The 12,502-nt window shown below is 41.5% G+C and overlaps 1 protein-coding gene across 1 annotated transcript in view; it reads right to left on the bottom strand.

The window, feature by feature from the left end:
• CEP135 (centrosomal protein 135) overlaps positions 1 to 10,646 on the bottom strand; it is a 109,176-nt gene extending 98,530 nt beyond the window's left edge. Inside the window, exon 1 of the mRNA XM_031664465.1 lies at positions 10,569 to 10,646. The gene's annotated coding sequence lies outside the window, so the exon portion shown is untranslated. The remainder of the gene's footprint in view (positions 1 to 10,568) is intronic.
• Between the last annotated feature and the right edge of the window lie 1,856 nt (positions 10,647 to 12,502).

Here is a 12,502-nt window from a genome sequence, read left to right as displayed (position 1 = left end):
ACCATCTGACAAGGGATTAATAACAGAAACTATAAGGAGCTCAAACAACTCTAAAGGAAAAAATATAATAATCCAATTTAAAAAATGAGCAAAAGATCTGAATAGACACTTCTCCAAAGATGACGTATGAATGGCAGACAGGTATATGAAAAGGTGCTCAACATCATTGATCATCAGAGAAATGCAAATCAAAGCTACAATGAGATATCATCTCACTCCAATTAAAATGGTTTATATCCAAAAATGAGACAATAATAAATGCTGGATAGGATATGGAGAAAAGGGACCCTTGTACACAATTGTCGGGAATGTAAATCAGTACAACCACTATGGAGAAAAGTTTGGAGATGCCTCCAAAAACTAAAAATAGAGCGACCATATGATCTAGCAACCCCACTGCCAGGTATATTCCTAAAAGAAAGGAAATCAGTATATCAAAGAGATATCTGCACTCCTATGCTTATTGCAGCACTATTCATAGTAGCCAAGATTTGAAAGTAACCTAAATGTTCATCAGCAGATGAATGGATAAAGAAAATGTGGTACATATACACAATGGAATACTATTCAGCCATAAAAAAGAATGAGAGTCTGTCATTTGCAACAACATGGATGGAACTGGAGGCCACTGTGTTAAGATAAGCCAGACAGAGAAAGACAGACTTTGTATGTTCTCACTTATTTGTGGGAGCTAAAACTTAAAACCACTGAACTCATGGAGACAGAGTAGAAAGATGGTTACCAGAAGCTGAAACAAATAGTGTGTTGTGGGGGGTGAAGCGAGGATGGTTAATGGATACTAAAAAAATAATTAGAATGAATAAGATCTAGCATTTGCTAGCATAATGTGGTGACTATAGTCAAAAATAATTTAACTGTACATTTTTTTAAAGTGAAAGGGTATAATTAGATTGTTTGTAACATAAAGGATAAATGCTTGAGGAGATGGATGCCTCATTTACCAGATGTGATTATTACATATTCTATGCCTGTATCAGAATCTCTCATGTACTCCACAAATACATACACCTACCATGTACCCATGAAAATAAAAACTTTCAAAAGGAACAGGTGGGTATGAATGAGAACTAACCAGAAAACTTTGAAATTAAAAATATAGTCATCAACATTTTAAAAAATTTGTTAAATGGCATAAACACACAGCTAAAAGAAAACACACAGCTAAAAGAATTAGACATATTTACCTGGACCCCAGTGCAGACAAAACAATCAACTATATGAAAAAGTAATTAAGAAATATAAATAATAACTTGAGAGACTCCAAGAAGGCCCTAGAGGGATAGCAGCTATCGTAGGTTGAATGGCCTCCTAACGGTGTCTACACTCTCATCTCTGGAACCTGGGACTAGTGTACTACATGGCAGGAGGGAGTTGGCAGATGTAATTACGATTAAAGGCCTTAAAATAGGGAGCATTGTCTTCAATTCTACAGGTGGGCCCAATATACTCACACGAGGCCTTAAAAACAGTGACGTGGGCTGGGCGTGGTGGCTCAAGCCTGTAATCCCAGCACTTTTGGGAGGCTGAGGCGGGTGGATCACTTGAAGCCAGGAGTTGGAGACCAGCCTGGCCAATATGGCAAAACCCTGTCTCTACTAAAAATAAAAAAATTACCTCAGCATGGTGTCACACACCTATAATCCCAGCTACTTGGGAGGCTGAGGCCAGAGGATCACTTGAGCCCAGGAGGTGGAGGCTGCAGTGAGCTGAGATCATGCCACTGCACTCCAGCCTGGGCGACAGAGCAAGACTCCGTCTCCAAAAAAGAAAGAAAGAAAAAAAAAGCAGTGAAGTATAAGAAGGACTTCATGGGAAAAGACATAACAAGCTGACATACTGGCTCAAAAATGGAAGGGGCAGGCTGAGAGGAATGCAAGCATCCTAGAAGGGCTGAGAGAGAGCCTGTTCACAGCCAGCAACTGTTAACTGAACCTTAGCCCTACAGCTGTAGGAAACGGAATTCCTTACACCAATCTGAATGAGTGGACCCTACCCCAGATTCTCTTATCTCTAGATAAGAGCCCAGGCACTTTGATTTGGGGAGCAGAGCCCACCTACAGAGTTCTGACCTGCAGAACTATGAGATAATACCTGTGAGTTGTTCTAAACTGCTAAGGTTGGGGTGAATTTTTTTTTTTTTTTTGTAGCAACAGAAAAACAAATATAGCTGAGAAGTCAGGCGTGAAGAGATAACAGGTAAAAATTATCCAGAACTGAATCAAGGCACAAATATTCAGATAAAAAAGTTTGCACCATCTAACTAAGGAAAGCAGGTTAGACATACGCAGTTATTTCAGCTCTCTCCCTCTTTCGCTCCCCTAAAATTACAATAAAGGGCTTATTTATTTATTTGACAGAGTCTTGCTCTGTCGCTCAGGCTGCAGTGCAGTGGCACAATCTTTGCAACTTGCCTGCTCCTGGGCTCAAGTGACTCTCCTGCCTCAGCCTCCCGAGTGGCTGGGACCACAGGCATGCGCCAACATGCCTGGCTCATTTTTGTATTTTTTGTAGAGATGGGGTTTCACCATGTTGCCCAAGCTAGTCTCCACCTCCTGGGATCCAGTGATTCTCCTGCCTCAGCCTCCAAAAGTGCTGGGATTACAGGCATGAGACACCACACCCAGCCAATAAAGGAATTTTTAAGGTGCTCTTTAAAAACCATTAGGACAAAGAGATGGTAGAGGAGACAATATCAATACAATGTGGGGATTGAATAGCAGAAGGACAGCTGGAAATTGACTTAGCTCTGAAAATTTTGAATCTCATCCAGCAGTGGGAAAAGCTCAGGAGCAACCTAACTACTCTGTAGAAACCTCAAAAGGCCCAGGCGACACCAGGTAACTCTGGAAGTGGAAATGAAGTGGGGCTAAAAGCAGCAGGATTGTCTTCGGTGGAGTGTTTCCCACCGTCTTTTGCTGTAGAGAGTCATGAGCTGGTTCCATGCAGTTTCACCTTAGGCAGGGGTGGATGCTTTCCTTCCCCACCTTCATGATTTCTGCAGGTGCCCCAGCAGGAAGGATCCATGGCAGGCTGAGCAAACTCTCTGGGCACAGACAGGCATTATTCATGCCGGACATCAACAAGCTCTCTTCTGGCCACTATTGATGTGGTCTTCTCTAGGGAGCAATAAGAAAGACAGATGACAACGCCCCTAGACACTGTGATAGAAATGCATAGGCTAACTTGTCTCCCCAGACTAACCTGTCTTCCAGCAGCTCCTTGGCATTTGCTTGCTCAGGGTGTGGGGTGTGAAAGGCAGGAATTTCCTGGGCCAGAGCTGATTCCATCAGTGCATGGCCCAGCTGATTCCATCCTGACTTACACTGATTCCATCAGTGTATCTGGTCCCTTCCCTACTTTTCCTCCTTGTATTAGTTTCCTCAAGCTGCTGTTAACAATGATCACAAATGGGCCAAGCACACTGGTTCACGCCTGGAATCCCAGCAGTTTGGGAGGCTGAGGTGGGAGGACTGCTTAAGCCCAAGAGTTCGAGACCAGCCTGGGCAATAAAATAGGAACCTGTCTCTACCAAATAAAAAAGAATTAGCCAGGCATGGTGGCACATGCCTGTAGTCCCAGCTACTCAAGAGGCTTAGGCAGGAGGAGAGCTTGAGCCCAGGAGGTTGAGGCTGCAGTGAGCTGTGATCAAGCCACTGCACCCCACCCTGAGTGACAGAGTAAGACCTTGTCTCAGAAAAAAGAAAAAAAAAAAATCACAAACTAGGCATCTTAATGCAACAGAAAAGCGTCTTGTCACAGTTCTGGAGGCCAGATTCCATAATCAAAGTGTCATCAGGGCTGCACTCCCTTCCAGGCTCTGGGGGAGGAGACTTCCTTGCCTCTTCCAGCTTCTGGCGGCTATTAGCAATCCTCAGCTTGCTTGGCATGTGACCCCATCACTCTGATCTCTGCCTTTGTCTCCATGTTGCCTTCTTGTCTGTATGCCAAATCTCCTCTATATGTCTCTGGTAAGGGCACTCGTCAGTGGATTTAGGGCCCACAGGGATAATCCAGATCATCTGGATTATCCTTGTAACAAGACCCTTAATTGTATCTGCAGAGATCCTTTTTCCAGGTAAAGTGACATTTGTAGGTTCCAGAGATTAGGACGTGGACATATCTCTTGGGGGACCATTGTTCAACTCAGCACACTTGCCTAGGTCTTGATATTCTTATTTAGTCAGGGGGAGCAGGAAGACAAAACCCTTACACTTGCATAAAGGTTTTTCATCTTTTGTTTTCTTCTTCCCTTCTTTCTGCACCTCTCTTCTTCTCTCCTTTCCCTCCCTCCCTCCCTTCCTTCCTTCCTTCCTTCCTTCCTTCCTTCCTTCCTTCCTTCTTCCTTCCTGTTCTTCATTTTTCCCTCCCTCCTCTCTTGCTTTTTCATTTCACTTAAAAGCTAAGAATTTCCCATCTTTGTTTATCTGTTTAGTTTGTGGCTAGGATTGGAGAAAGGATGGAAAGGCTGTCCAAGTACAAGGGAAAGAATTCAATGAGGTGTAAAAGCATTACTTTGCTACCGCTGTGCATTGAAATAGAGTACTGTGACAAAATATGAAATATTGTCTTATTCGAAGTGAAATCACAAGACTGGCCAGTAAGACAAATATCACATATTATCAAATACATATTTTTATACACAAGTCACATTCTGAGTGACTAGATGCCCACTTCCAAGAGGCACAAAGAAATTGCAACTGATTAAATAGCAGAATCACATCTTCTGCCACAATTTCACTGGTGGGCATAAAGTTAAAAAGTAGGCAAAGGACAGGGTTCAGTGGCTCACACCTGTAATCCCAGTACTTTGGGAAGCCGAGGCAGGCAGATCACTTGAGGTCAGGAGTTCAAGACCAACCTGGCTAACATGGTGAAACCCCATCTCTAATAAAAATACAAAATAATTAGCTGGGCATGGTGGTGCATGCCTGTAAACCCAGCTACCTGGGAAGGGAAGCTGAGGTGGGAGGATTGTTGGAACAGAAGGTGAAAGTTGCAGTGAACCGAGATTGCGCCACTGCCCTTCAACCTGGGCAACAGAGCAAGACACTGACAAAAAAAAAAAAAAAGAAGACAAAGATTCCCAAATTATTCAAATTATGTTTTTCCTGACTTCTCATTTTTATGTTTCTCAGCTGGGAGCATTTTGTTGAACTTGTGTAAGTAAATGCTTATGTGATAGAACTCCATTATATATTGTGATGGATTGACTTGTGTCTGCCCCAAAATTAATAGGTTAATGTTCTATCTCTAAATATCTCAAAATATCACCTCATTTGGAAATAAGGTCATTGCAGATTTATTTGTTAAGATGAGGTCATACTGGAGTAGAGTGGGCTCCTAATCCAATATGACTGGTATCCTTACAAAAAGAACACCATGTGAAGAGATAGAGAGAAGAGCATACAAACACAGGGAGAATGTCATCTACTAGGAATGCCAACATTGCCAGCAAACCACCAGAAGCCAAGAGAAAGGCATGGAACAGATTCTCCCTCACAGCTCTCAGAAAGAATCAACCCTGATAACCTCAAGCCTCCAGAAATGTATTGTGAAACAAATGTATTGTGAAACAATACATTTCTGTTGGTTAAGCCGCCCTGGCAATCTGACACATATATGTTTAAGTACCAGTTAAGGCCACAGAATAAATATCTTAGGAATTCAGAAAAGAAAAAAATGCTCTGAAGACCTTCAGAGGAAGGTCTGATATGAAGACCTCAGCATAAAACTGAGCTACTTCTCAATTTTATGGAGTAGATAAGACTTGGAGTTGGACCTTGAAATGACTAGAACTTGGATGCATAAAGAAGAAGAAGCAAGAGATGTGGGGATGGAAGAAAGGGAGGAGAGGAGATAACAGGATGGGAAAATTGATGGGGAAGAATGTTTTTCTCAATAATAAATACAGCCATCTGATGGGGCCAGGGACAAGAAGAATGGCATAGATAATGACAAGACTGGAAATAAAAAGTGAAGTCAGATGACTAAAGGACCCACCAAATATTAGATTTCAGAGCTTGAATTTTATCCAATATGTAATGGAGAATTATTGACCTTTTAAAGCTGGAAAATCACATGATGAAATTAGTTTGCGGGAAATAGATCTGGGTAGTAGAAGGATGGAATGGTGAATGGTGACTGGTGCAGAAAACAATGTGATCTAGGACAAGAGTCAGAAGATTGTTTTAATAACATGATAAAGGTCTGAAGGAAATGTGTGAAATATTACAAAGGAAGAATGGACAGGGCTTAGTGAGGGAAGGGCCTCTGTGAGTGGAGGGGAAGGAATCCAGATAAACATCAAGGTTTTGAGTTTCAGAGACCGAAGACCCTGAGATGGCATAATCAGGAAGCCATCTTGGTGTGGCGGAGGGACTGGATAGGGACAGGGGACCAATAGTAAGTTTGGTTTGTGATATAAGGGGCTGAAAGTAATATAACAGCAATGTCTGGGATATAGTTGGGTGTGTGCACATAATATGTAAGAGAAACTTAACAGAGAGAAATTGAAGTTCCTTTTTTTTAGGTTTCTTCTTTGTATTTTTAAGATAGAGTCTATGTATTTGGATGTAGTCACCGATGATCCTGCTTCTCCCACTAGACTGTGAGCTCTTTAAGGGGTGAAACAGCTTCTTTGTACCCATAACCCAAGCAGACTATCTTGTTCTTAATAGGAGATCAGGAAATGTGAATTGAATTGAATCGTGCTGCACTGAAGTGAATGAATCAAGCCTTCTGACACCAAGCCCAGTATTCTCTCCAGTATAACACAGTTGCTTCCCTGTACTGACTAGGCCAGAGATGGATCTAAAATGTCAATGTTACTGCCAGCTAATTCAGGGTCTTTTATTTAAGCAGCAGGGACTCAATTTCCCTATTCCACAGGTGTATGGTTTGACTGGCAACTTGATTACTTGTCAGGTAAAGATAATGGTTACAATAGTTCCAGCCTGTCTGGAGCCTTGTAGTGGAGCCTCTGTAGTACCTTGGCTACAAAAGAAATTCAAGCTGTGTAAATGATCAGATGTTATGAGAAGCTATTCTTTAGTAGCAGAGACACTGGAAAATTGTATTAAGAAAGGGTCCCTTTTAAAAGCAGAGTGCTGAAGCATCTTGATGATGTAGCAGTTTGTGTGTCTACAATGACATCAGACATTTTCATTTCATAATGATAGCACAAGGAATTATACCTTTTAATCACTTTTTGGTGTTAGTAAGAAATAGAGATAGAGATTCACGGCCTCTGTATGAATGAAAGACTTGATAAACACTGCTATATTAAAAACAGCAGACTGGGCATGGTGTCTCAGACGTGTAATATCAGCATTTTGGGAGGCCGAGACAGGTAGATTGCTTGAGCCCCAAGACAAGCCTGGGCAACATAGAGAGATTCCATCCCTACATTAAATACAAAAATTAATTAGGTTGGTGCAAAAGTAATTGCTGTTTTGCTATTTTAATGGCAAAAATCGCAATTACTTTTGCACCAATCTAAGAGCTGTGTGCAGCTTCTTGGGAGGCTGAGGTGGGAGGATAACCTGACCCTGGGGAGGTTGAGGCTACAGTGAGCCAGGATTGTGCCACTGTGCTTCGGCCTGGGCAATAGAGTGTGACCCTATGTAAAAAAAAATAAAATCAATAATAAAATTAGAACAACAAATCTGCTTCACGTCAAAAGGTCTATGATCAAAAGACAAAGAATAAACCAGGAAAATATTTACAACTAATATCATAAACCTAATATAGAAAGAGATCCTATAAATTGACAGTAAAATGACTAACAAATAGTAGAACAAATTAGAAAAATAATTTAACAGTAGGCACAAGTATGAAAATATAATTTGCCAAATGGTTCTTTACCATAAGAAGAGACTCAAACTCACTGGACATAAGAGGCATATAAATGAAAACTAAGTGAGATGTGAAGGGTGAGTAGGTAGCCAAGTGAAAGAAGGATGGAGACAGACAAGAAGCTAAGAGACTAATAAACTAATCATAACCATTGTGTATTACTGGGTTCTAGTGAGTGCTGCTTTACACAATTCATGTTTTACAAGTACCATTTCATTTAATCTCCATAATAAGCCTAAAAGTAGGAAGTATTGGTTTCACAAGGTTACAGATGGGATTAAGTAATTTACCAAAAATCACAAAGTAAATCATAGAGCCTTGACTTGAACTCTGGAAGTTAAAACAACTCTGAGAATATAGCAGACTGCCAAGAAACAGAGCTCCATAGGACAATGACCAAAAATGAAAATGTTCAGACAAATATCAATTAAACTTTGTGGAGACATAGAGTTGCCAGAGTCCTAAAAGTTCAATTAGACCAACCTCCAACATAGAACCCAGACCTCCTCTGCAACCTGTCCAACAGATGGCCATCCCAGCTGCCACCTAAACACATCCAATGACAAAAGAGAGCTCTCTACTTGTTAGAGCAGCTCATTGCATTGCTGAACATCTTTGTTGGAAAAATTCTTCTTTATATGAAGCCAAAATCTGTCTCTCCATAAGTATGAGCAATTTGTTCCAAGCAATCAAAAGAAAATGAATTTTTTCTCTTATGCATGTGATAATTCTTCAGAATAAACCCAGATCCTTCCATTTTTGCTCACTTGACATGGTCTCCAAGCCCATCCCTTATCTGGCTAACTCCTCTGGAGTAGAAACACTCTAGTTTCTCAGTTTTCTTATTAAAATGTATTCTCAGAAATGATTGTGTTAGATTATGGCTGAGTATTGAGATATACTTATTTCTTTTAATATGCCTGCACAGCACACTCAATGTATATCAGTCTATTACTGTAATCGCCCAATGGGTTCGTCCTGTTCACTGCACAGGCAAAACCAATTCACTGAGACCAGGGTATTGCAGTAAAGAAAGAGTTTACGTAATGCAAGGCAGCTGAGTGAAGGACTGCAGTTATCATTCAAATCAGTCTCTCTCTGAGAGAACTCAGAGGCTAGGATTTTTATGGAAAATTTCATGGGCAAGGGCCTAGGGAATTGGTGCTGCTGATTGGTTGGGGACAAAGTCATAGGGGTGTGGAAACAGTCCTCATGTGCTGATTCTGCCTCTGATTGGGGACCACAAGACCAGCTGAGTAATAATTCATGGGTCTGAGTGGGGTCATTTGGTTTGCAGAATGCAAAAGTCTGAGAAATATCTCAAAAGACCAATCTTAGGCTCTATAATAGTGATGTTATCTATAGGAGCAAATGGGGAAGTGACAAACCTTCTGACCTCTGGCCACATGACTCCTGAGCAGTAAGGGATTATAGAAACTATGTCTATACTTTAGCAGAATGTAGGCCCTTCCCAAAATTCTAATCTTGTGGCCTTTCATTAGTCTTATAAAGGCAGTTTCAGCCCCCCAACAAGGAGGGAATCAGTTTTAGAGGGGACTATTATCATCCTTGTTTCATAGTTAAGCTGTAAACTAAATTCATCACATGGTTAGCCTCACCTATGCCCAGGAGTGAGTGAGTACAGCTAGCCCATAAGTCTGGAAGCAAGATAGAGTCAGCCATGCTAAATTTCTCTTGCTGTCATAGTCATTGTAAGGGCAGTTTCAGTATTACATTAACCTTTTTAGCATAAGAATCACATGTGTTCCAGTGAAGAACTGTTACTGGAAAGGGGTCCCGATCAAAACCCCAAGAGAGGGTTCTTGGGTCTCATGCAAGAAAGAATTCAGGGTGAGTCCATAGAGTAAAGCGAAGTCAAGTTTATTAAGAAAGTAGAGGAATAAAAGAATGGCTACTCCATAGACAGGCAGGCCCAAGGGCTGCTGGTTGCCCATTTTTCTGGTTATTTCTTGATTATATGCTAAACAAGGGGTGGATTATTCATGCCTCCCCTTTTTAAATCATGTAAGATAACTTCCTGATGTTGCTGTGGCATTTGTAAACTGTCATGACACTGGTGGGAGTGTAGCAGTGAGGACGACGACCAGAGGTCACTCTTGTGGTCATTTTGGTTTTGGTGGTTTTTGGCTGGCTTCTTTACTGCAACCTGTTTTATCAGCAAGGTCTTAATGACCTGTATCTTCTGCTGACCTCCTGTCTCATCCTGTGACTTACATGCCTGAACCATCTGGGAATGCAGGCCAGTAGGTTTCAGCCTCATTTTACCCAGTTCCTATTTAAGATGGAGTTGCTCTGGTTCACAAACCTCTGACAGAACCATGCACAGTCCTCTTTCAATGGCTGATACGTTTTTAAGACCTGTATTTATTTATGTTATCCTGAATGCAAATATAAAGTTTCTGGATCAAAGTTATTATAATTCATGTCAAAAACTATCCATTCCCTTGCCCCAACCCCCTAGAGTGATATGATGAAAGCCAGATGTCATCTTATATGTACTAGGTTCTATACTGCAGGAGAGAAAGCGCCCCCTCAAAATTATGAATCTGAGAGCTTATATTTGAGAGGGTCAGCTTTCTCTTTTCCCCTTCTGAGAAAGGGAGAGAAACCTTTGCTTTCTAGTGTACACCAATTTTCCTGGGGAAGAAAAGGGAAAGGTCTGGGCTTCTTACCTTTTGGAATGCAAGTAAGTGTCTTGTGGGAAGATAAGAGAAGTTTCTCCTGGTTTACAACTCTTGGGATATTTTCTTGGTTGCAGGTTTTACCCCCTCGCACCCTGCTCCTCTGAAGTGTAAACACAGACCTCTGGGGAGACAAATCTCTCTAGAGTTATCTCATTACCTATTCAGTCATAGTCATAATTTAACTTCTAAGCCTTGTTCTTTAATCTGGACTCCAGAAAAACTTGCTCAGAAAGTCCTAACTGTGCGGAAACATGAAAATACTCACTTGTTGACTTGGGCTTGATACTGGTCTATTTCCTAGGTCCAGAGTGACTTGCCCACTTGTTTCCTGTCTCTCTCTTTCATCTCACTCTCTCTCTCTTTCTCTCTCTCTCTCTCTCTCTCACTCTCTCTCTCAAGGGAGGGGGATCCCCAGAGAACCCACAGCAAAAAAGACAGAGTCAGGTTTAAACACCTGGTAGGGCCAGAGGGCAGAGGCTGGATCATAGCAATACTGGTCAAGTGAGAGCTCTCCTTCTCTCTTTCCCTCCATCAGTAGTTCAGGGAGGGGAAGAATGGAAGTGGACATGATGAGAGTGAAGAACGTGACCGTGACCACCTCCCTTTTCTTCTCTGCTGGCAGCAGTCCCGAGCTGGAGAAGGATGAAAATATTGATTATAAGCTGTGTTTAAAGATTTGGTTATAAAATGGAACTAGATATTTTAATTACTGATAAAGGACTTGCTTTACAACAGAGAGACCAGAAAAGTCATGGATTTTGCCTGAGTTATTATCCAGGAGCAAGGGGAAGAATTGGATGTGAGGATATAAAATTTATGTTTTGAGCCATTCTGAGTGAAACAATACTTGTCAAAGGCGTTCGAAGCAGAGCAACCCCATCTTGAACAGGGATTGAGTAAAATAAGGCTGAGACCTACTGGGCTGCATTCACAGGAGGCTGGGTATTCTACGTCCCAGGGTGAGATGGGAGGTTGGCACAAGATACAGGTCACAAAGACCCTGCTGACACAATAGTTTGCAGTAAAGAAGCCCACTGAATCCCACCAAAACCAAGATAGCAATGAGAATGACCTCTGATGATCTTTACTGCTCATCATACGCTAATTAGAATACATTAGCATGCTAAAAGACATTCTCACCAGCATCATGACAGTTTACAAACGCCATGGCAATATTAGGAAGTCATCCCATATGGTCTGAAAAGGGGAGGAACCCTTGGTTCCAGGAATTGCCTACCCTTTTCCTGGAAAACTGATGAATAATCCACCCCTTGTTTACCATATGATCAAGAAGGAACTAACAATAAGTACAAGCAGCTGAGCAGTCCATGGTGCTGCTCTGCCTATGGAGTAGCCATTCTTTATTCCTTTACTTTCTTAGTAAACTTGCTTTTGCTTTTCTCTATGGATTTGCCTCAAATTCTTTCTTGCATGAGATCCAAGAACCCTTTCTTGGGTCTGGATTGGGACCCCTTTCCAGTAACATGCTATCTAAACCTTGCACATAAATAGAGTATATTTATTTTTCTTCTTAAGGGAAAAATGCATCGGAAGAGGAATATTCTGATACACAGACAGGGCCTGTTTCACCTCTCTTTCTAATACTCCAAAATTGGATGCTAACAAACAGAACTTTCAGAAATATTCTCTACAGATGCCTGAAGCATCCAAGAGGTAGTACAGATGTATTAAAATATTCAAGAAGAGTTGGATAAATCAATGGATGCCAAATAGAGAATGGGATTTTCAGAGAATCTGGTCATACTTCAAGGAATGCTCTTAATTTTCCACTTGACAAAATGGGATCAACCATGCTCCCTTGCTCCAACCCTCGGCAAATGTGCAGAGGTTTCACTGGAAGACCAGATCCCAGGCTGGGTACTTCATGGGTCCGATCCAATACAGCAATTACTTTTGCAGCC

Source organism: Papio anubis, chromosome 3, assembly GCF_008728515.1.
Source record: "Papio anubis isolate 15944 chromosome 3, Panubis1.0, whole genome shotgun sequence".
NCBI classification, from domain to species: domain Eukaryota; kingdom Metazoa; phylum Chordata; class Mammalia; order Primates; family Cercopithecidae; genus Papio; species Papio anubis.
The sequence above is the reverse complement of the archived record's forward strand: the minus strand, read 5'-3'. Positions and strand labels throughout refer to the sequence as shown.